Below are 22,749 nucleotides of genomic sequence, written 5' to 3'. Positions count from 1 at the left end.
CTCGAGATGAGGGATCCTTTCCCTGTTTCGTAGGGAAAGAATTCCCGGCGTTCCCGTCGCATCTCAAGAGGAGGCGCTCTCCACAGGAAAGGCGAGAGGAACTCCAGGGTCGTGCCACCATTCCAAGAGTCCCCCAGATGTGTCAGTCCATTCCAGAGGAACCTGTTTTCCCTGCACTGCCTTGAAGTTCAAGCCGAGGATCGACTCCCACCACGTGTGCACGTGGGACAGCCCTGTGGGAAAGCCTCGTGGGAAAGCCTCGTGGGAAAGACTCGAGGGAAAACCATAGATCCTTTGATCCACGTGGCGGACTGCGTGACACTGCTGCTACCGCCCTGGAGGAAAGCGCAAGTGCATGCCCGCATTCGAGACGAGGACTGACTCCCCTGGGGAGACTCCAGAAGTACCCCAAGATCCATGTCAGCACTGGAGAGGAATCCTCAGGTTCCGGCCCCGACTCCACACAAGGTCGTAGGCCCGGGCATCGACGGGAGAGGAATCCCGAGAGGCCCCCGAGGAACTCGCATGGGGACTGGCCTTTCCTGAGGCCACCAGAGCGGGTCCCTGAGGTCCCCGTCGTAAGTCGAGAGCACCTGCCGCAACTCGAGAAAATCCAGGAGGTTTTGCCCTCCAGGCGAGTTGAGGCCCATTTCCGCTGAGGCTTCTCGAGGCTAATCACGTCTAACCACGGGAACTTCCAAAGGGTCCTTCAAACCCTTGCTGCAACTCAAGAATTTCCCCGACATACCCGTCTCCACTCGAGAGGAAGCACGTGGAGTCCCGCACACATCCAGGGGAGCCCCGTTTCCGCCACCTAGCTCGAGATGAGGGATCCTTTCCCTGTTTCGTAGGGAAAGAATTCCCGGCGTTCCCGTCGCATCTCAAGAGGAGGCGATCTCCACAGGAAAGGCGAGAGGAACTCCAGGGTCGTGCCACCATTCCAAGAGTCCCCCAGATGTGTCAGTCCATTCCAGAGGAACCTGTTTTCCCTGCACTGCCTTGACGTTCAAGCCGAGGATCGACTCCCACCACGTGTGCACGTGGGACAGCCCTGTGGGAAAGCCTCGTGGGAATGCCTCGTGGGAAAGACTCGAGGGAAAACCATAGATCCTTTGATCCACGCGGCGGACTGCGTGACACTGCTGCTACCGCTCTGGAGGAAAGCGCAAGTGCATGCCCGCATTCGAGACGAGGACTGACTCCCCTGCGGAGACTCCAGAAGTACCCCAAGATCCATGTCAGCACTGGAGAGGAATCCTCAGGTTCCGGCCCCGACTCCACACAAGGTCTTAGGCCCCGGCATCGACGGGAGAGGAATCCCGAGAGGCCCCCGAGGAACTCGCACGGGGACTGGCCTTTTCTGAGGCCACCACAGCGGGTCCCTGAGGTCCCCGTCTTAAGTCGAGAGCACCTGCCGCAACTCGAGAAAATCCAGGAGGTTTTGCCCTCAAGGCGAGATGAGGCCCATTTCCGCTGAGGCTTCTCGAGGCTAATCACGTCTAACCACTGGAACTTCCAAAGGGTCCTTCACACCCTTGCTGCAACTCAAGAAGTTCCCCGACATACCCGTCTCCACTCGAGAGGAAGCACGTGGGGTCCCGCACACATCCAGGGGAGCCCCGTTTCCGCCTCCTAGCTCGAGATGAGGGATCCTTTCCCTGTTTCGTAGGGAAAGAATTCCCGGCGTTCCCGTCGCATCTCAAGAGGAGGCGCTCTCCACAGGAAAGGCGAGAGGAACTCCAGGGTCGTGCCACCATTCCAAGAGTCCCCCAGATGTGTCAGTCCATTCCAGAGGAACCTATTTTCCCTGCACTGCCTTGACGTTCAAGCCGAGGATCGACTCCCACCACGTGTGCACGTGGGACAGCCCTGTGGGAAAGCCTCGTGGGAAAGCCTCGTGGGAAAGACTCGAGGGAAAACCATAGATCCTTTGATCCACGCGGCGGACTGCGTGACACTGCTGCTACCGCTCTGGAGGAAGGCGCAAGTGCATGCCCGCATTCGAGACGAGGACTGACTCCCCTGGGGAGACTCCAGAAGTACCCCAAAATCCATGTCAGCACTGGAGAGGAATCCTCAGGTTCCGGCCCCGACTCCACACAAGGTCTTAGGCCCCTCATCGACGGGAGAGGAATCCCGAGAGGCCCCCGAGGAACTCGCATGGGGACTGGCCTTTCCTGAGGCCACCAGAGCGGGTCCCTGACGTCCCCATCGTAAGTCGAGAGCACCTGCCGCAACTCGAGAAAATTCAGGAGGATTTGCCCTCCAGGCGAGATGAGGCCCATTTCCGCTGAGGCTTCTCGAGGCTAATCACATCTAACCACAGGAACTTCCAAAGGGTCCTTCACACCCTTGCTGCAACTCAAGCAGTTCCGCGACATACCCGTCTCCACTCGAGAGGAAGCACGTGGGGTCCCGAACACATCCATGGGAGCCCCGTTTCCGCCTCCTAGCTCGAGATGAGGGATCCTTTCCCTGTTTCGTAGGGAAAGAATTCCCGGCGTTCCCGTCGCAACTCAAGAGGTGGCGCTCTCCACAGGAAAGGCGAGAGGAACTCCAGGGTCGTGGCACCATTCCAAGAGACCCCCAGATGTGTCAGTCCATTCCAGAGGAACCTGTTTTCCCTGCACTGCCTTGACGTTCAAGCCGAGGATCGACTCCCACCACGTGTGAACGTGGGACAGCCCTGTGGGAAAGCCTCGTGGGAAAGCCTCGTGGGAAAGACTCGAGGGAAAAACATAGATCCTTTGATCCACGCGGCGGACTGCGTGACACTGCTGCTACCGCTCTGGAGGAAAGCGCAAGTGCATGCCCGCATTCGAGACGAGGACTGACTCCCCTGGGGTGACTCCAGAAGTACCCCAAGATCCATGTCAGCACTGGAGAGGAATCCTCAGGTTCCGGCCCCGACTCCACACAAGGTCTTAGGCCCCGGCATCGACGGGAGAGGAATCCCGAGTGGCCCCCGAGGAACTCGCATGGGGACTGGCCTTTCCTGAGGCCACCAGAGCGGGTCCCTGAGGTCCCCGTCGTAAGTCGAGAGCACCTGCCGCAACTCGAGAAAATCCAGGAGGTTTTGCCCTCCAGGCGAGATGAGGCCCATTTCCGCTGAGGCTTCTCGAGGCTAATCACGTCTAACCACTGGAACTTCCAAAGGGTCCTTCACACCCTTGCTGCAACTCAAGAAGTTCCCCGACATACCCGTCTCCACTCGAGAGGAAGCACGTGGGGTCCCGCACACATCCAGGGGAGCCCCGTTTCCGCCTCCTAGCTCGAGATGAGGGATCCTTTCCCTGTTTCGTAGGGAAAGAATTCCCGGCATTCCCGTCGCATCTCAAGAGGAGGCGCTCTCCACAGGAAAGGCGAAAGGAACTCCAGGGTCGTGCCACCATTCCAAGAGTCCCCCAGATGTGTCAGTCCATTCCAGAGGAACCTGTTTTCCCTGCACTGCCTTGACGTTCAAGCCGAGGATCCACTCCCACAACGTGTGCACGTGGGACAGCCCTGTGGGAAAGCGTCGTGGGAAAGCCTCGTGGGAAAGACTCGAGGGAAAACCATAGATCCTTTGATGCACGCGGCGGACTGCTTGACACTGCTGCTTCCGCTCTGGAGGATAGCGCAAGTGCATGCCCGCATTCCAGACGAGGACTGAGTCCCCTGGGGAGACTCCAGAAGTACCCCAAGATCCATGTCAGCACTGGAGAGGAATCCTCAGGTTCCGGCTCCGACTCCACACAAGGTCTTAGGCCCCGGCATCGACGGGAGAGTAATCCCGAGAGGCCCCCGAGGAATTCGCATGGGGACTGGCCTTTCCTGAGGCCACCAGAGCGGGTCCCTGAGGTCCCCGTCGTAAGTCGAGAGCACCTGACGCAACTCGAGAAAATCCAGGAGGTTTTGCCCTCCAGGGGAGATGAGGCCCATTTCCGCTGTGGCTTCTCGAGGCGAATAACGTCTAACCACTGGAACTTCCAAAGGGTCCTTCACACCCTTGCTGCAACTCAAGAAGTTCCCCGACATACCCGTCTCCACTCGAGAGGAAGCACGTGGGGTCCCGCACACATCCAGGCGAGCCCCGTTTCCGCCTCCTAGCTCGAGATGAGGGATCCTTTCCCTGTTTCGTAGGGAAAGAATTCCCGGCGTTCCCGTCGCATCTCAAGAGGAGGCGCTCTCCACAGGAAAGGCGAGAGGAACTCCAGGGTCGTGCCACCATTCCAAGAGTCCCCCAGATGTGTCAGTCCATTCCAGAGGAACCTGTTTTCCCTGCACTGCCTTGACGTTCAAGCCGAGGATCCACTCCCACCACGTGTGCACGAGGGACAGCCCTGTGGGAAAGCCTCGTGGGAAAGCCTCGTGGGAAAGACTCGAGGGAAAACCATACATCCATTGACGCACGCGGCGGACTGCGTGACACTGCTGCTACCGCTCTAGGGGAAAGCGCAAGTGCATGCCCGCATTTGAGACGAGGACTGACTCCCCTGGGGAGACTCCAGAAGTACCCCAAGATCCATGTCAGCACTGGAGAGGAATCCTCAGGTTCCGGCCCCGACTCCACACAAGGTCTTAGGCCCCGGCATCGACGGGAGAGTAATCCCGAGAAGCCCCCGAGGAATTCGCATGGGAACTGGCCTTTCCTGAGGCCACCAGAGCGGGTCCCTGAGGTCCCCGTCGTAAGTCGAGAGCACCTGCCGCAACTCGAGAAAATCCAGGAGGTTTTGCCCTCCAGGCGAGATGAGGCCCATTTCTGCTGAGGCTTCTGGAGGCGAATCACGTCTAACCACTGGAACTTCCAAAGGGTCCTTCACACCCTTGCTGCAACTCAAGAAGTTCCCCGACATACCCGTCTCCACTCGAGAGGAAGCACGTGGGGTCCCGCACACATCCAGGGGAGCCCGGTTTCCGCCTCCTAGCTCGAGATGAGGGATCCTTTCCCTGTTTCTTAGGGAAAGAATTCCCGGCGTTCCCGCCGCATCTCAAGAGGAGGCGCTCTCCACAGGAAAGCCGATAGGAACTCCAGGGTCGTACCACCATTCCAAGAGTCCCCCAGATGTGTCAGTCCTTTCCAGAGGAACCTGTTTTCCCTGCACTGCCTTGACGTTCAAGCCGAGGATCCACTCCCACCACGTGTGCACGTGGGACAGCCCTGTGGGAAAGCCTCGTGGGAAAGCCTCGTGGGAAAGACTCGAGGGAAAACCATAGATCCTTTGATCCACGCGGCGGACTGCGTGACACTGCTGCTACCGCTCTGGAGGAAAGCGCAAGTGCATGCCCGCATTCGAGACGAGGACTGACTCCCCTGGGGAGACTCCAGAAGTACCCCAAGATCCATGTCAGCACTGGAGAGGAATCCTCAGGTTCTGGCCCCGACTCCACACAAGGTCTTAGGCCCCGGCATCGACGGGAGAGGAATCCCGAGAGGCCCCCGAGGAACTCGCATGGGGACTGGCCTTTCCTGAGGCCACCAGAGCGGGTCCCTGACGTCCCCGTCGTAAGTCGAGAGCACATGCCGCAACTCGAGAAAATCCAGGAGGTTTTGCCCTCCAGGCGAGATGAGGCCCATTTCCGCTGAGGCTTCTCGAGGCTAATCACATCTAACCACTGGAACTTCCAAAGGGTCCTTCACACCCTTGCTGCAACTCAAGAAGTTCCCCGACATACCCGTCTCCACTCGAGAGGAAGCACGTGGTGTCCTGCACACATCCAGGGGAGCCCCGTTTCCGCCTCCTAGCTCGAGATGAGGGATCCTTTCCCTGTTTCTTAGGGAAAGAATTCCCGGCGTTCCCGTCGCATCTCAAGAGTAGGTGCTCTCCACAGGAGAGGCGAGAGGAACTCCAGGGTCGTGCCACCATTCCAAGAGACGCCCAGATGTGTCAGTCCATTACAGAGGAACGTGTTTTCCCTGCACTGCCTTGACGTTCAAGCCGAGGATCGACTCCCAGCACGTGTGCACGTGGGACAGCCCTGTGGGAAAGCCTCGTGGGAAAGCCTCGTTTGAAAGACTCGAGGGAAAACCATAGATCCATTGATGCACGCGGCGGACTGCGTGACACTGCTGATACCGCTCTAGAGGAAAGCGCAAGTGCATGCCCGCATTCGAGACGAGGACTGACTCCCCTGGGGAGACTCCAGAAGTACCCCAAGATCCATGTCAGCACTGGAGAGGAATCCTCAGGTTCCGGCCCCGACTCCACACAAGGTCTTCGGCCCCGGCATCGACGGGAGAGGAATGCCGAGAGGCCCCCGAGGAACTCGCATGGGGACTGGCCTTTCCTGAGGCCACCAGAGCGGGTCCCTGAGGTCCCGGTAGTAAGTCGAGAGCACCTGCCGCAACTCGAGAAAATCCAGGAGGTTTTGCCCTCCAGGCGAGATGAGGCGCATTTCCACTGAGGCTTCTCGAGGCTAATCACATCTAAACACTGGAACTTCCAAAGGGTCCTTCACACCCTTGCTGCAACTCAAGAAGTTCCCCGACATACCCGTCTCCACTCGAGAGGAAGCACGAGGGTCCCGCACACATCGAGGGGAGCCCCGTTTCCCCCTCCTAGCTCGAGATGAGGGATCCTTTCCCTGTTTCGTAGGGAAAGAATTCCCGGCGTTCCCGTCGCATCTCAAGAGGAGGCGCTCTCCACAGGAAAGGCGAGAGGACTCCAGCGTCGTGCCACCATCCAAAGTGTCCCCCAGATATGTCAGTCCAGTCCAGAGGAACCTGTTTTCCCTGCACTGCCTTGACGTTCAAGCCGAGGATCGAATCCCACCACGTGTGCACGTGGGACAGAACTGTGGGAAGGCCTCGTGGGAAAGCCTCGTGGGAAAGACTCGAGGGAAAACCATAGATCCATTGATGCACGCGGCGGACTGCTTGACACTGCTGCTACCGCTCTGGAGGATAGCGCAAATGCATGCCCGCAATCCAGACGAGGACTGACTCCCCTGGGGAGACTCCAGAAGTACCCCAAGATCCATGTCAGCACTGGAGAGGAATCCTCAGGTTCCGGCCCCGACTCCACACAAGGTCTTCGGCCCCGGCATCGACGGGAGAGGAATCCCGAGAGGCCCCCGAGGAAGTCGCATGGGGACTGGCCTTTCCTGAGGCCACCAGAGCGGGTCCCTGAGGTCCCCGTCGTAAGTCGAGAGCACCTGCCGCAACTCGAGAAAATCCATGAGGTTTTGCCCTCCAGGAGAGATGAGGCCCATTTCCGCTGAGGCTTCTCGAGGCCAATCACATCTAACCACTGGAACTTCCAAAGGGTCCTTCACACCCTTGCTGCAACTCAAGAAGTTCCCCGACATACCCGTCTCCACTCGAGAGGAAGCACGTGGGGTCTCGCAAACATCCAGGGGAGCCCCGTTTCCGCCTCCTAGCTCGAGATGAGGGATCCTTTCCCTGTTTCGTAGGGAAAGAATTCCCGGCGTTCCCGTCGCATCTCAAGAGGAGGCGCTCTCCACAGGAAAGGCGAGAGGAACTCCAGGGTCGTGCCACCATTCCAAGAGTCCCCCAGATGTGTCAGTCCATTCCAGAGGAACCTGTTTTCCCTGCACTGCCTTGACGTTCAAGCCGAGGATCGACTCACACCACGTGTGCACGTGGGACAGCCCTGTGGGAAAGCCTCGTGGGAAAGCCTCGTGGGAAAGACTCGAGGGAAAACCATAGATCCTTTGATCCACGCGGTGGACTGCGTGACACTGCTGCTACCGCTCTGGAGGAAAGCGCAAGTGCATGCCCGCATTCGAGACGAGGACTGACTCCCCTGGGGAGACTCCAGAAGTACCCCAAGATCCATGTCAGCACTGGAGAGGAATCCTCAGGTTCCGGCCCCGACTCCACACAAGGTCTTAGGCCCCGGCATCGACGGGAGAGGAATCCCGAGAGACCCCCGAGGAACTCGCATGGGGACTGGCCTTTCCTGAGGCCACCAGAGCGGGTCTCTGAGGTCCCGGTCGTAAGTCGAGAGCACCTGCCGCAACTCGAGAAAATCCAGGAGGTTTTGCCCTCCAGGCGAGATGAGGCCCATTTCCGCTGAGGCTTCTCGAGGCTAATCACGTCTAACCACTGGAACTTCCAAAGGGTCCTTCACACCCTTGCTGCAACTCAAGAAGTTCCCCGACATACCCGTCTCCACTCGAGAGGAAGCACGAGGGTCCCACACACATCCAGGGGAACCCCGTTTCTGCCTCCTAGCTCGAGATGAGGGATCCTTTCCCTGTTTCGTAGGGAAAGAATTCCCGGCGTTCCCGTCGCAACTCAAGAGGAGGCGCTCTCCACAGGAAAGGCGAGAGGACTCCAGCGTCGTGCCACCATTCAAAGAGTCCCCCAGATATGTCAGTCCATTCCAGAGGAACATGTTTTCCCTGCACTGCCTTGACGTTCAAGCCGAGGATCGACTCCCACCACGTGTGCACGTGGGACAGCCCTGTGGGAAAGCCTCGTGGGAAAGCCTCGTGGGAAAGACTCGAGGGAAAACCATAGATCCTTTGATGCACGCGGCGGACTGCTTGACACTGCTGCTACCGCTCTGGAGGATAGCGCAAGTGCATGCCGCATTCGAGACGAGGACTGACTGCCCTGGGGAGACCCCAGAAGTACCCCAAGATCCATGTCAGCACTGGAGAGGAATCCTCAGGTTCGGACCCCGACTCCACACAAGGTCTTAGGCCCCGGCATCGACGGGAGAGGAATCCCGAGAGGCCCCCGAGGAACTCGCATGGGGACTGGCCTTTCCTGAGGCCACCAGAGCGGGTCCCTGAGGTCCCCGTCGTAAGTCGAGAGCACCTGCCGCAACTCGAGAAAATCCAGGAGGTTTTGCCCTCCAGGCGAGATGAGGCCCATTTCCGCTGAGGCTTCTCGAGGCCAATCACATCTAACCACTGGAACTTCCAAAGGGTCCTTCACACCCTTGCTGCAACACAAGAAGTTCCCCGACATACCCGTCTCCGCTCGAGAGGAAGCACGTGGGGTCCCGCACACATCCAGGGGAGCCCCGTTTCCGCCTCCTAGCTCGAGATGAGGGATCCTTTCCCTGTTTCGTAGGGAAAGAATTCCCGGCGTTCCCGTCGCATCTCAAGAGGAGGCGCTCTGCACAGGAAAGGCGAGAGGAACTCCAGGGTCGTGCCACCATTCCAATAGTCCCCCAGATGTGTCAGTCCATTCCAGAGGAACCTGTTTTCCCTGCACTGCCTTGACGTTCAAGCCGAGGATCGACTCCCACCACGTGTGCACGTGGGACAGCCCTGTGGGAAAGCCTCGTGGGAAAGCCTCGTGGGAAAGACTCGAGGGAAAATCATAGATCCTTTGATCCACGCGGCGGACTGCGTGACACTGCTGCAACCGCTCTGGAGGGAAGCGCAAGTGTATGCCCGAATTCGAGACGAGGACTGACTCCCCTGGGGAGACTCCAGAAGTACCCCAAGATCCATGTCTGCACTGGAGAGGAATCCTCAGGTTCCGGCCCCGACTCAACACAAGGTCTTAGGCCCCGGCATCGACGGGAGAGGAATCCCCAGAGGCCCCCGAGGAACTCGCATGGGGACTGGCCTTTCCTGAGGCCACCAGAGCGGGTCCCTGAGGTCCCCTTCGTAAGTCGAGAGCACCTGCCGCAACTCGAGAAAATCCAGGAGGTTTTGCCCTCCAGGCGAGATGAGGCCCATTTCCGCTGATGCTTCTCGAGGCTAATCACATCTAACCACTGGAACTTCCAAAGGGTCCTTCACACCCTTGCTGCAACTCAAGCAGTTCCGCGACATACCCGTCTCCACTCGAGAGGAAGCACGTGGGGTCCCGCACACATCCAGGGGAGCCCCGTTTCCGCCTCCTAGCTCGAGATGAGGGATCCTTTCCGTGTTTCGTAGGGAAAGAATTCCCGGCGTTCCCGTCGCATCTCAAGAGGTGGCGCTCTACACAGGAAAGGCGAGAGGAACTCCAGGGTCGTGGCACCATTCCAAGAGACCCCCAGATGTGTCAGTCCATTCCAGAGGAACCTGTTTTCCCTGCACTGCCTTGACGTTCAAGCGGAGGATCGATTCCCACCACGTGTGCACGTGGGTCAGCCCTGTTTGAAAGCCTCGTGGGAAAGACTCGTGGGAAAGACTCGAGGGAAAACCATAGATCCTTTGATCCACGCGAGGGACTGCGTGACACTGCTGCTACCGCTCTGGAGGAAAGCGCAAGTGCATGCCCGCATTCGAGACGAGGACTGACTCCCCTGGGGAGACTCCAGAAGTACCCCAAGATCCATGTCAGCACTGGAGAGGAATCCTCAGGTTCGGGCCCCGACTCCACACAAGGTCTTAGGCCCCGGCATCGACGGGAGAGGAATCCCGAGAGGCCCCCGAGGAACTCGCATGGGGACTGGCCTTTCCTGAGTCCACCAGAGCGGGTCCCTGAGGTCCCCGTCGTAAGTCGAGAGCACCTGCCGCAACTCGAGAAAATCCAGGAGGTTTTGCCCTCCAGGCGAGATGAGGCCCATTTCCGCTGAGGCTTCTCGAGGCCAATCACTTCTAACCACTGGAACTTCCAAAGGGTCCTTCACACCCTTGCTTCAACTCAAGAAGTTCCCCGACATACCCGTCTCCACTCGAGAGGAAGCACGTGGTTTCCCGCACACATCCAGGGGAGCCCCGTTTCCGCCTCCTAGCTCGAGATGAGGGATCCTTTCCCTGTTTCGCAGGGAAAGAATTCCCGGCGTTCCCGTCCCATCTCAAGAGGAGGCGCTCTCCACAGGAGAGGCGAGAGGAACTCCAGGGTCGTGGCACCATTCCAAGAGTCCCACAGATGTGTCAGTCCATTCCAGAGGAACCTGTTTTCCCTGCACTGCCTTGACGTTCAAGCCGAGGATCGACTCCCACCACGTGTGCACGTGGGACAGCCCTGTGGGAAAGCCTCGTGGGAAAGCCTCGTGGGAAAGACTCGAGGGAAAACCATAGATCTTTTGATCCACGCGGCGGACTGCGTGACACTGCTGCTACCGCTCTGGAGGAAAGCGCAAGTGCATGCCCGCATTCGAGACGAGGACTGACTCCGCTGGGGAGACTCCAGAAGTACCCCAAAATCCATGTCAGCACTGGAGAGGAATCCTCAGGTTCCGGCCCCGACTCCACACAAGGTATTAGGCCCCGGCATCGTCGGGAGAGGAATCCCGAGAGGCCCCCGTGGAACTCGCATGGGGACTGGCCTTTCCTGAGGCCACCAGAGCGGGTCCCTGAGGTCCCCGTCGTAAGTCGAGAGCACCTGACGCAACTCGAGAAAATCCAGGAGGTTTTGCCCTCCAGGCGAGATGAGGCCCATTTCCGCTGACGCTTCTCGAGGCTAATCACGTCTAACCACTGGAACTTCCAAAGGGTCCTTCACACCCTTGCTGCAACTCAAGAAGTTCCCCGACATACCCGTCTCCACTCGAGAGGAAGCACGTGGGGTCCCGCACACATCCAGGGGAGCCCCGTTTCCGCCTCCTAGCTCGAGATGAGGGATCCTTTCCCTGTTTCGTAGGGAAAGAATTCCCGGCCTTCCCGTCGCATCTCAAGAGGAGGCGCTCTCCACAGGAAAGTCGAGAGGAACTCCAGGGTCGTGCCACCATTCCAAGAGTCCCCCAGATGTGTCAGTCCATTCCAGAGGAACCTGTTTTCCCTGCACTGCCTTGACGTTCAAGCCGAGGATCCACTCCCACCACGTGTGCACGTGGGACAGCCCTGTGGGAAAGCGTCGTGGGAAAGCCTCGTGGGAAAGACTCGAGGGAAAACCATAGATCCTTTGATGCACGCGGCGGACTGCTTGACACTGCTGCTTCCGCTCTGGAGGATAGCGCAAGTGCATGCCCGCATTTCAGACGAGGACTGAGTCCCCTGCGTAGACTCCAGAAGTACCCCAAGATCCATGTCAGCACTGGAGAGGAATCCTCAGGTTCCGGCCCCGACTCCACACAAGGTCTTCGGCCCCGGCATCGACGGGAGAGGAATCCCGAGAGTCCCCCGAGGAAGTCGCATGGGGACTGGCCTTTCCTGAGGCCACCAGAGCGGGTCCCCGAGGTCCCCGTCGTGAGTCGAGAGCACCTGCTCCAACTCGAGAAAATCCAGGAGGTTTTGCCCTCCAGGCGTGATGAGGCCCATTTCCGCTGAGGCTTCTCGAGGCTAATCACATCTAACCACTGGAACTTCCAAAGGGTCCTTCACACCCTTGCTGCAACTCAAGAAGTTCCCCGACATAACCGTCTCCACCCGCGAGGAAGCACGAGGGTCCCGCACACATCCAGGGGAGCCCCGTTTCCGCCTCCTAGCTCGAGATGAGGGATCATTTCCCTGTTTCGTAGGGAAAGAATTCCCGGCGTTCCCGTCGCCTCTCAAGAGAAGGCGCTCTCCACAGGAAAGGCGAGAGGACTCCAGGGTCGTGCCACCATTCCAAGAGTCCCCCAGATGTGTCAGTCCATGCCAGAGGAACCTGTTTTCCCTGCACTGCCTTGACGTTCAAGCCGAGGATCGACTCCCACCACGTGTGCACGTGGGACAGCCCTGTGGGAAAGCCTCGTGGGAAAGCCTCGTGGGAAAGACTCGAGGGAAAACCATAGATCCTTTGATCCACGCGGCGTACTGCGGGACACTGCTGCTACCGCTCTGGAAGAAAGGGCAAGTGCATGTCCATATTGGAGACGAGGACTGACTCCCCTGGGGAGACTCCAGAAGTACCCCAGGATCCATGTCAGCACTGGAGAGGAATCCTCAGGTTCCGGCCCCGACTCCACACAAGGTCTTAGGCCCCAGCATTAAAGGGAGAGGAATCCCGAGAGGCCTCCGAGGAACTCTCATGGGGACTGGCCTTTCCTGAGGCCACCAGAGCGGGTCCCTGAGGTCCCCGTCGTAAGTCGAGAGCACCTGCCGCAACTCGAGAAAATCCAGGAGGTTTTGCCCTCCAGGCGAGATGAGGCCCATTTCCGCTGAAGCTTCTCGAGGCTAATCACATCTAACCACTGGAACTTCCAAAGGGTCCTTCACACCCTTGCTGCAACTCAAGAAGTTCCCCGACATACCCGTCTGCACTCGAGAGGAAGCACCTGGTGTCCCGCACACATCCAGGGGAGCCCCGTTTCCGGCTCCTAGCTCGAGATGAGGGATCCTTTCCCTGTTTCGTAGGGAAAGAATTCCCAGCGTTCCCGTCGCATCTCAAGAGGAGGCGCTCTCCACAGGAAAGGCGAGAGGAACTCCAGGGTCGTGCCACCATTCCAAGAGTCCACCAGATGTGTCAGTCCATTCCAGAGGAACCTGTTTTCCCTGCACTTCCTTGACGTTCAAGCCGAGGATCGACTCCAACCACGTGTGCACGTGGGACAGCACTGTGGGAAAGCCTCGTGGGAAAGCCTCGTGGGAAAGACTCGAGGGAAAACCATAGATCCTTTGATCCACGTGGCGGACTGCGTGACACTGCTACTACCGCTCTGGAGGAAAGCGCAAGTGCATGCCCGCATTCGAGACGAGAACTGACTCCCCTGGGGAGACTCTAGAAGTACCCCAAGATCCATGTCAGCACTGGAGAGGAATCCTCACTTTCGGAACCCGAATCCACACAAGGTCTTAGGCCCCGGCATCGACGGGAGAGGAATCCCGAGAGGCCCCCGAGGAACTCGCATGGGGACTGGCCTTTCCTGAGGCCACCAGAGCGGGTCCCTGAGGTCCCCGTCGTAAGTCGAGAGCACCTGCCGCAACTCGAGAAAATCCAGGAGGTTTTGCCCTCCAGGCGAGATGAGGCCCATTTCCGCTGACGCTTCTCGAGGCTAATCACGTCTAACCACTGGAACTTCCAAAGGGTACTTCACACCCTTGCTGCAACTCAAGAAGTTCCCCGACATACCCGTCTCCACTCGAGAGGAAGCACGTGGGGTCCCGCACACATCCAGGGGAGCCCCGTTTCCGCCTCCTAGCTCGAGATGAGGGATCCTTTCCCTGTTTCGTAGGGAAAGAATTCCCGGCATTCCCGTCGCATCTCAAGAGGAGGCGCTCTCCACAGGAAAGGCGAGAGGAACTCCAGGGTCGTGCCACCATTCCAAGAGTCCCCCAGATGTGTCAGTCCATTCCAGAGGAACCTGTTTTCCCTGCACTGCCTTGACGTTCAAGCCGAGGATCCACACCCACAACGTGTGCACGTGGGACAGCCCTGTGGGAAAGCGTCGTGGGAAAGCCTCGTGGGAAAGACTCGAGGGAAAACCATAGATCCTTTGATGCACGCGGCGGACTGCTTGACACTGCTGCTTCCGCTCTGGAGGATAGCGCAAGTGCATGCCCGCATTCCAGACGAGGACTGAGTCCCCTGGGGAGACTCCAGAAGTACCCCAAGATCCATGTCAGCACTGGAGAGGAATCCTCAGGTTCCGGCCCCGACTCCACACAAGGTCTTCGGCCCCGGCATCGACGGGAGAGGAATCCCGAGAGGCCCCCGAGGAAGTCGCATGGGGACTGGCCTTTCCTGAGGCCACCAGAGCGGGTCCCCGAGGTCCCCGTCGTAAGTCGAGAGCACCTGCTCCAACTCGAGAAAATCCTGGAGGTTTTGCCCTCCAGGCGTGATGAGGCCCATTTCCGCTGAGGCATCTCGAGGCTAATCACATCTAACCACTGGAACTTCCAAAGGGTCCTTCACACCCTTGCTGCAACTCAAGAAGTTCCCCGACATACCCGTCTCCACCCGAGAGGAAGCACGAGGGTCCCGCACACATCCAGGGGAGCCCCGTTTCCGCCTCCTAGCTCGAGATGAGGGATCCTTTCCCTGTTTCGTAGGGAAAGAATTCCCGGCGTTCCCGTCGCCTCTCAAGAGAAGGCGCTATCCACAGGAAAGGCGAGAGGAACTCCAGGGTCGTGCCACCATTCCAAGAGTCCCCCAGATGTGTCAGTCCATGCCAGAGGAACCTGTTTTCCCTGCACTGCCTTGACGTTCAAGCCGAGGATCGACTCCCACCACGTGTGCAAGTGGGACAGCCCTGTGGGAAAGCCTCGTGGGAAAGCCTCGTGGGAAAGACTCGAGGGAAAACCATAGATCCTTTGATCCACGCGGCGGACTGCGGGACACTGCTGCTACCGCTCTGGAGGAAAGGGCAAGTGCATGTCCATATTCGAGACGAGGACTGACTCCCCTGGGGAGACTCCAGAAGTACCCCAGGATCCATGTCAGCACTGGAGAGGAATCCTCAGGTTCCGGCCCCGACTCCACACAAGGTCTTAGGCCCCGGCATCAAAGGGAGAGGAATCCCGAGAGGCCTCCGAGGAACTCGCATGGGGACTGGCCTTTCCTGAGGCCACCAGAGCGGGTCCCTGAGGTCCCCGTCGTAAGTCGAGAGCACCTGACGCAACTCGAGAAAATCCAGGAGGATTTGCCCTCCAGGCGAGATGAGGCCCATTTCCGCTGACGCTTCTCGAGGCTAATCACATCTAACCACTGGAACTTCCAAAGGGTCCTTCACACCCTTGCTGCAACTCAAGAAGTTCCCCGACATACCCGTCTCCCCTCGAGAGGAAGCACAAGGGTCCCGCACACAACCAGGGAAGCCCCGTTTCCGCCTCCCACCTCGAGATGAGGGATCCTTTCCCTGTTTCGTATGGAAAGAATTCCCGGTGTTCCCGTCGCATCTCAAGAGGAGGCGCTCTCCACAGGAAAGGCGAGAGGAACTCCAGGGTCGTGCCACCATTCCAAGAGTCCCCCAGATGTGTCAGTCCATTCCAGAGGAACCTGTTTTCCCTGCACTGCCTTGACGTTCAAGCCGAGGATCGACTCCCACCACGTGTGCAAGTGGGACAGCCCTGTGGGAAAGCCTCGTGGGAAAGCCTCGTGGGAAAGACTCGAGGGAAAACCATAGATCCTTTGATCCACGCGGCGGACTGCGGGACACTGCTGCTACCGCTCTGGAGGAAAGGGCAAGTGCATGTCCATATTCGAGACGAGGACTGACTCCCCTGGGGAGACTCCAGAAGTACCCCAAGATCCATGTCAGCACTGGAGAGGAATCCTCAGGTTCCGGCCCCGACTCCACACAAGGTCTTCGGCCCCGGCATCGACGGGAGAGGAATCCCGAGAGGCCCCCGAGGAACTCGCATAGGGACTGGCCTTTCCTGAGGCGACCAGAGCGCGTCCCTGAGGTCCTCGTCGTAAGTCGAGAGCACCTGCCGCAACCCCAGAAAATCCAGGAGGTTTTGCCCTCCAGGCGAGATGAGGCCCATTTCCGCTGCGGCTTCTCGAGGCTAATCACGTCTAAATACTGGAACTTCCAACGGGTCCTTCACACCCTTGCTGCGACTCAAGAAGTTCCCCGACATACCCGTCTCCACTCCAGAGGAAGCACGTGGGGTCCCGCACACATCCAGGGGAGCCCCGTTTCCGCCTCCGAGCTCGAGATGAGGGATCCTTTCCCTGTTTCGTAGGGAAAGAATTCCCGGCGTTCCCGTCGCATCTCAAGAGGAGGCGCTCTGCACAGGAAAGGCGAGAGGAACTCCAGGGTCGTGCCACCATTCCAAGAGTCCCCCAGATGTGTCAGTCCATTCCAGAGGAACCTGTTTTCCCTGCACTGCCTTGACGTTCAAGCCGAGGATCGACTCCCACCACGTGTGCACGTGGGAAAGCCCTGAGGGAAAGCCTCGTGGGAAAGACTCGAGGGAAAACCATAGATCCTTTGATCCACGCGGCGGACTGCGTGACACTGCTGCTACCGCTCTGGAGGAAAGCGCAAGTGCATGCCCGTATTCGAGACGAGGACTGACTCCCCTGGGGAGACTACAGAAGTAGCGCAAGATCCATGTCAGCACTGGAGAGGAATCCTCAGTTTCCGGCCCCGACTCCACACAAGGTCTTAGGACACGGCATCGACGGGAGAGGAATCCCGAGAGGCCCCCGAGGAACTCGCATGGGGACTGGCCTTTCCTGAGGCCACCAGAGCGGGTCCCTGAGGTCCTCATCGTAAGTCGAGAGTACCTGCCGCAACTCGAGAAAAGCCAGGAGGTTTTGCCCTCCAGGCGAGATGAGGCCCATTTCCGCTGAGGCTTCTCGAGGCCAATCACATCTAACCACTGGAACTTCCAAAGGGTCCTTCACACCCTTGCTGCAACTCAAGAAGTTCCCCGACATACCCGTCTCCACTCGAGAGGAAGCACGTGGGGTCCCGCACACATCCAGGGGAGCCCCGTTTCCGCCTCCGAGCTCGAGATGAGGGATCCTTTCCCTGTTTCGTAGGGAAAGAATTCCCGGCGTTCCCGTCGCATCTCAAGAGGAGGCGCTCTGCACAGGAAAGGCGAGAGGAACTCCAGGGTCGTGCCACCATTCCAAGAGTCCCCCAGATGTGTCAGTCCATTCCAGAGGAACCTGTTTTCCCTGCACTGCCTTGACGTTCAAGCCGAGGATCGACTCCCACCACGTGTGCACGTGGGACAGCCCTGTGGGAAAGCCTCGTGGGAAAGCCTCGTGGGAAAGACTCGAGGGAAAACCATAGATCCTTTGATCCACGCGGCGGACTGCGTGACACGGCTGCTACCGCTCTGGAGGAAAGCGCAAGTGCATGCCCGCATTCGAGACGAGGACTGACTCCCCTGGGGAGACTCCAGAAGTACCCCAAGATCCATGTCAGCACTGGAGAGGAATCCTCAGGTTCCGGCCCCGACTCCACACAAGGTCTTAGGCCCCGGCATCGACGGGAGAAGAATGCCAAGAGGCCCCCGAGGAACTCGCATGGGGACTGGCCTTTCCTGAGGCCACCAGAGCGGGTCCCTGAGGTCCCCATCGTAAGTCGAGAGCACCTGCCGCAACTCGAGAAAATCCAGGAGGTTTTGCCCTCCAGGCGAGATGAGGCCCATTTCCGCTGATGCTTCTCGAGACTAATCACATCTAACCACTGGAACTTCCAAAGGGTCCTTCACACCCTTGCTGCAACTCAAGCAGTTCCGCGACATACCCGTCTCCACTCGAGAGGAAGCACGTGGGGTCCCGCACACATCCAGGGGAGCCCCGTTTCCGCCTCCTAGCTCGAGATGAGGGATCCTTTCCATGTTTCGTAGGGAAAGAATTCCCGGCGTTCCCGTCGCATCTCAAGAGGTGGCGCTCTACACAGGAAAGGCGAGAGGAACTCCAGGGTCGTGGCACCATTCCAAGAGACCCCCAGATGTGTCAGTCCATTCCAGAGGAACCTGTTTTCCCTGCACTGCCTTGACGTTCAAGCGGAGGATCGATTCCCACCACGTGTGCACGTGGGTCAGGCCTGTTTGAAAGCCTCGTGGGAAAGACTCGTGGGAAAGACTCGAGGGAAAACCATAGATCCTTTGATCCACGCGAGGGACTGCGTGACACTGCTGCTACCGCTCTGGAGGAAAGCGCAAGTGCATGCCCGCATTCGAGACGAGGACTGACTCCCCTGGGGAGACTCCAGAAGTACCCCAAGATCCATGTCAGCACTGGAGAGGAATCCTCAGGTTCGGGCCCCGACTCCACACAAGGTCTTAGGCCCCGGCATCGACGGGAGAGGAATCCCGAGAGGCCCCCGAGGAACTCGCATGGGGACTGGCCTTTCCTGAGTCCACCAGAGCGGGTCCCTGAGGTCCCCGTCGTAAGTCGAGAGCACCTGCCGCAACTCGAGAAAATCCAGGAGGTTTTGCCCTCCAGGCGAGATGAGGCCCATTTCCGCTGAGGCTTCTCGAGGCCAATCACTTCTAACCACTGGAACTTCCAAAGGGTCCTTCACACCCTTGCTTCAACTCAAGAAGTTCCCCGACATACCCGTCTCCACTCGAGAGGAAGCACGTGGTTTCCCGCACACATCCAGGGGAGCCCCGTTTCCGCCTCCTAGCTCGAGATGAGGGATCCTTTCCCTGTTTCGCAGGGAAAGAATTCCCGGCGTTCCCGTCCCATCTCAAGAGGAGGCGCTCTCCACAGGAGAGGCGAGAGGAACTCCAGGGTCGTGCCACCATTCCAAGAGTCCCCCAGATGTGTCAGTCCATTCCAGAGGAACCTGTTTTCCCTGCACTGCCTTGACGTTCAAGCCGAGGATCCACTCCCACCACGTGTGCACGTGGGACAGCCCTGTGGGAAAGCGTCGTGGGAAAGCCTCGTGGGAAAGACTCGAGGGAAAACCATAGATCCTTTGATGCACGCGGCGGACTGCTTGACACTGCTGCTTCCGCTCTGGAGGATAGCGCAAGTGCATGCCCGCATTTCAGACGAGGACTGAGTCCCCTGGGTAGACTCCAGAAGTACCCCAAGATCCATGTCAGCACTGGAGAGGAATCCTCAGGTTCCGGCCCCGACTCCACACAAGGTCTTCGGCCCCGGCATCGACGGGAGAGGAATCCCGAGAGTCCCCCGAGGAAGTCGCATGGGGACTGGCCTTTCCTGAGGCCAACAGAGCGGGTCCCCGAGGTCCCCGTCGTGAGTCGAGAGCACCTGCTCCAACTCGAGAAAATCCAGGAGGTTTTGCCCTCCAGGCGTGATGAGGCCCATTTCCGCTGAGGCTTCTCGAGGCTAATCACATCTAACCACTGGAACTTCCAAAGGGTCCTTCACACCCTTGCTGCAACTCAAGAAGTTCCCCGACATAACCGTCTCCACCCGAGAGGAAGCACGAGGGTCCCGCACACATCCAGGGGAGCCCCGTTTCCGCCTCCTAGCTCGAGATGAGGGATCATTTCCCTGTTTCGTAGGGAAAGAATTCCCGGCGTTCCCGTCGCCTCTCAAGAGAAGGCGCTCTCCACAGGAAAGGCGAGAGGACTCCAGGGTCGTGCCACCATTCCAAGAGTCCCCCAGATGTGTCAGTCCATGCCAGAGGAACCTGTTTTCCCTGCACTGCCTTGACGTTCAAGCCGAGGATCGACTCCCACCACGTGTGCACGTGGGACAGCCCTGTGGGAAAGCCTCGTGGGAAAGCCTCGTGGGAAAGACTCGAGGGAAAACCATAGATCCTTTGATCCACGCGGCGTACTGCGGGACACTGCTGCTACCGCTCTGGAAGAAAGGGCAAGTGCATGTCCATATTGGAGACGAGGACTGACTCCCCTGGGGAGACTCCAGAAGTACCCCAGGATCCATGTCAGCACTGGAGAGGAATCCTCAGGTTCCGGCCCCGACTCCACACAAGGTCTTAGGCCCCAGCATTAAAGGGAGAGGAATCCCGAGAGGCCTCCGAGGAACTCTCATGGGGACTGGCCTTTCCTGAGGCCACCAGAGCGGGTCCCTGAGGTCCCCGTCGTAAGTCGAGAGCACCTGCCGCAACTCGAGAAAATCCAGGAGGTTTTGCCCTCCAGGCGAGATGAGGCCCATTTCCGCTGAAGCTTCTCGAGGCTAATCACATCTAACCACTGGAACTTCCAAAGGGTCCTTCACACCCTTGCTGCAACTCAAGAAGTTCCCCGACATACCCGTCTGCACTCGAGAGGAAGCACCTGGTGTCCCGCACACATCCAGGGGAGCCCCGTTTCCGGCTCCTAGCTCGAGATGACGGATCCTTTCCCTGTTTCGTAGGGAAAGAATTCCCAGCGTTCCCGTCGCATCTCAAGAGGAGGCGCTCTGCACAGGAAAGGCGAGAGGAACTCCAGGGTCGTGACACCATTCCAAGAGTCCCCCAGATGTGTCAGTCCATTCCAGAGGAACCTGTTTTCCCTGCACTGCCTTGACGTTGAAGCCGAGGATCGACTCCAACCACGTGTGCACGTGGGACAGCACTGTGGGAAAGCCTCGTGGGAAAGCCTCGTGGGAAAGACTCGAGGGAAAACCATAGATCCTTTGATCCACGTGGCGGACTGCGTGACACTGCTACTACCGCTCTGGAGGAAAGCGCAAGTGCATGCCCGCATTCGAGACGAGAACTGACTCCCCTGGGGAGACTCTAGAAGTACCCCAAGATCCATGTCAGCACTGGAGAGGAATCCTCACTTTCGGAACCCGAATCCACACAAGGTCTTAGGCCCCGGCATCGACGGGAGAGGAATCCCGAGAGGCCCCCGAGGAACTCGCATGGGGACTGGCCTTTCCTGAGGCCACCAGAGCGGGTCCCTGAGGTCCCCGTCGTAAGTCGAGAGCACCTGCCGCAACTCGAGAAAATCCAGGAGGTTTTGCCCTCCAGGCGAGATGAGGCCCATTTCCGCTGACGCTTCTCGAGGCTAATCACGTCTAACCACTGGAACTTCCAAAGGGTACTTCACACCCTTGCTGCAACTCAAGAAGTTCCCCGACATACCCGTCTCCACTCGAGAGGAAGCACGTGGGGTCCCGCACACATCCAGGGGAGCCCCGTTTCCGCCTCCTAGCTCGAGATGAGGGATCCTTTCCCTGTTTCGTAGGGAAAGAATTCCCGGCATTCCCGTCGCATCTCAAGAGGAGGCGTTCTCCACAGGAAAGGCGAGAGGAACTCCAGGGTCGTGCCACCATTCCAAGAGTCCCCCAGATGTGTCAGTCCATTCCAGAGGAACCTGTTTTCCCTGCACTGCCTTGACGTTCAAGCCGAGGATCCACTCCCACATCGTGTGCACGTGGGACAGCCCTGTGGGAAAGCGTCGTGGGAAAGCCTCGTGGGAAAGACTCGAGGGAAAACCATAGATCCTTTGATGCACGCGGCGGAAAGCTTGACACTGCTGCTTCCGCTCTGGAGGATAGCGCAAGTGCATGCCCGCATTCCAGACGAGGACTGAGTCCCCTGGGGAGACTCCAGAAGTACCCCAAGGTCCATGTCAGCACTGGAGAGGAATCCTCAGGTTCCGGCCCCGACTCCACACAAGGTCTTCGGCCCCGGCATCGACGGGAGAGGAATCCCGAGAGGCCCCCGAGGAAGTCGCATGGGGACTGGCCTTTCCTGAGGCCACCAGAGCGGGTCCCCGAGGTCCCCGTCGTAAGTCGAGAGCACCTGCTCCAACTCGAGAAAATCCTGGAGGTTTTGCCCTCCAGGCGTGATGAGGCCCATTTCCGCTGAGGCATCTCGAGGCTAATCACATCTAACCACTGGAACTTCCAAAGGGTCCTTCACACCCTTGCTGCAACTCAAGAAGTTCCCCGACATACCCGTCTCCACCCGAGAGGAAGCACGAGGGTCCCGCACACATCCAGGGGAGCCCCGTTTCCGCCTCCTAGCTCGAGATGAGGGATCCTTTCCCTGTTTCGTACGGAAAGAATTCCCGGCGTTCCCGTCGCCTCTCAAGAGAAGGCGCTATCCACAGGAAAGGCGAGAGGAACTCCAGGGTCGTGCCACCATTCCAAGAGTCCCCCAGATGTGTCAGTCCATGCCAGAGGAACCTGTTTTCCCTGCACTGCCTTGACGTTCAAGCCGAGGATCGACTCCCACCACGTGTGCAAGTGGGACAGCCCTGTGGGAAAGCCTCGTGGGAAAGCCTCGTGGGAAAGACTCGAGGGAAAACCATAGATCCTTTGATCCACGCGGCGGACTGCGGGACACTGCTGCTACCGCTCTGGAGGAAAGGGCAAGTGCATGTCCATATTCGAGACGAGGACTGACTCCCCTGGGGAGACTCCAGAAGTACCCCAGGATCCATGTCAGCACTGGAGAGGAATCCTCAGGTTCCGGCCCCGACTCCACACAAGGTCTTAGGCCCCGGCATCAAAGGGAGAGGAATCCCGAGAGGCCTCCGAGGAACTCGCATGGGGACTGGCCTTTCCTGAGGCCACCAGAGCGGGTCCCTGAGGTCCCCGTCGTAAGTCGAGAGCACCTGACGCAACTCGAGAAAATCCAGGAGGTTTTGCCCTCCAGGCGAGATGAGGCCCATTTCCGCTGACGCTTCTCGAGGCTAATCACGTCTAACCAC

The sequence above is a fragment of the Ovis canadensis genome, chromosome 21 (assembly GCF_042477335.2).
Source record: "Ovis canadensis isolate MfBH-ARS-UI-01 breed Bighorn chromosome 21, ARS-UI_OviCan_v2, whole genome shotgun sequence".
NCBI lineage: Eukaryota > Metazoa > Chordata > Mammalia > Artiodactyla > Bovidae > Ovis > Ovis canadensis.
Note: the sequence above shows the minus strand (reverse complement) of the source record.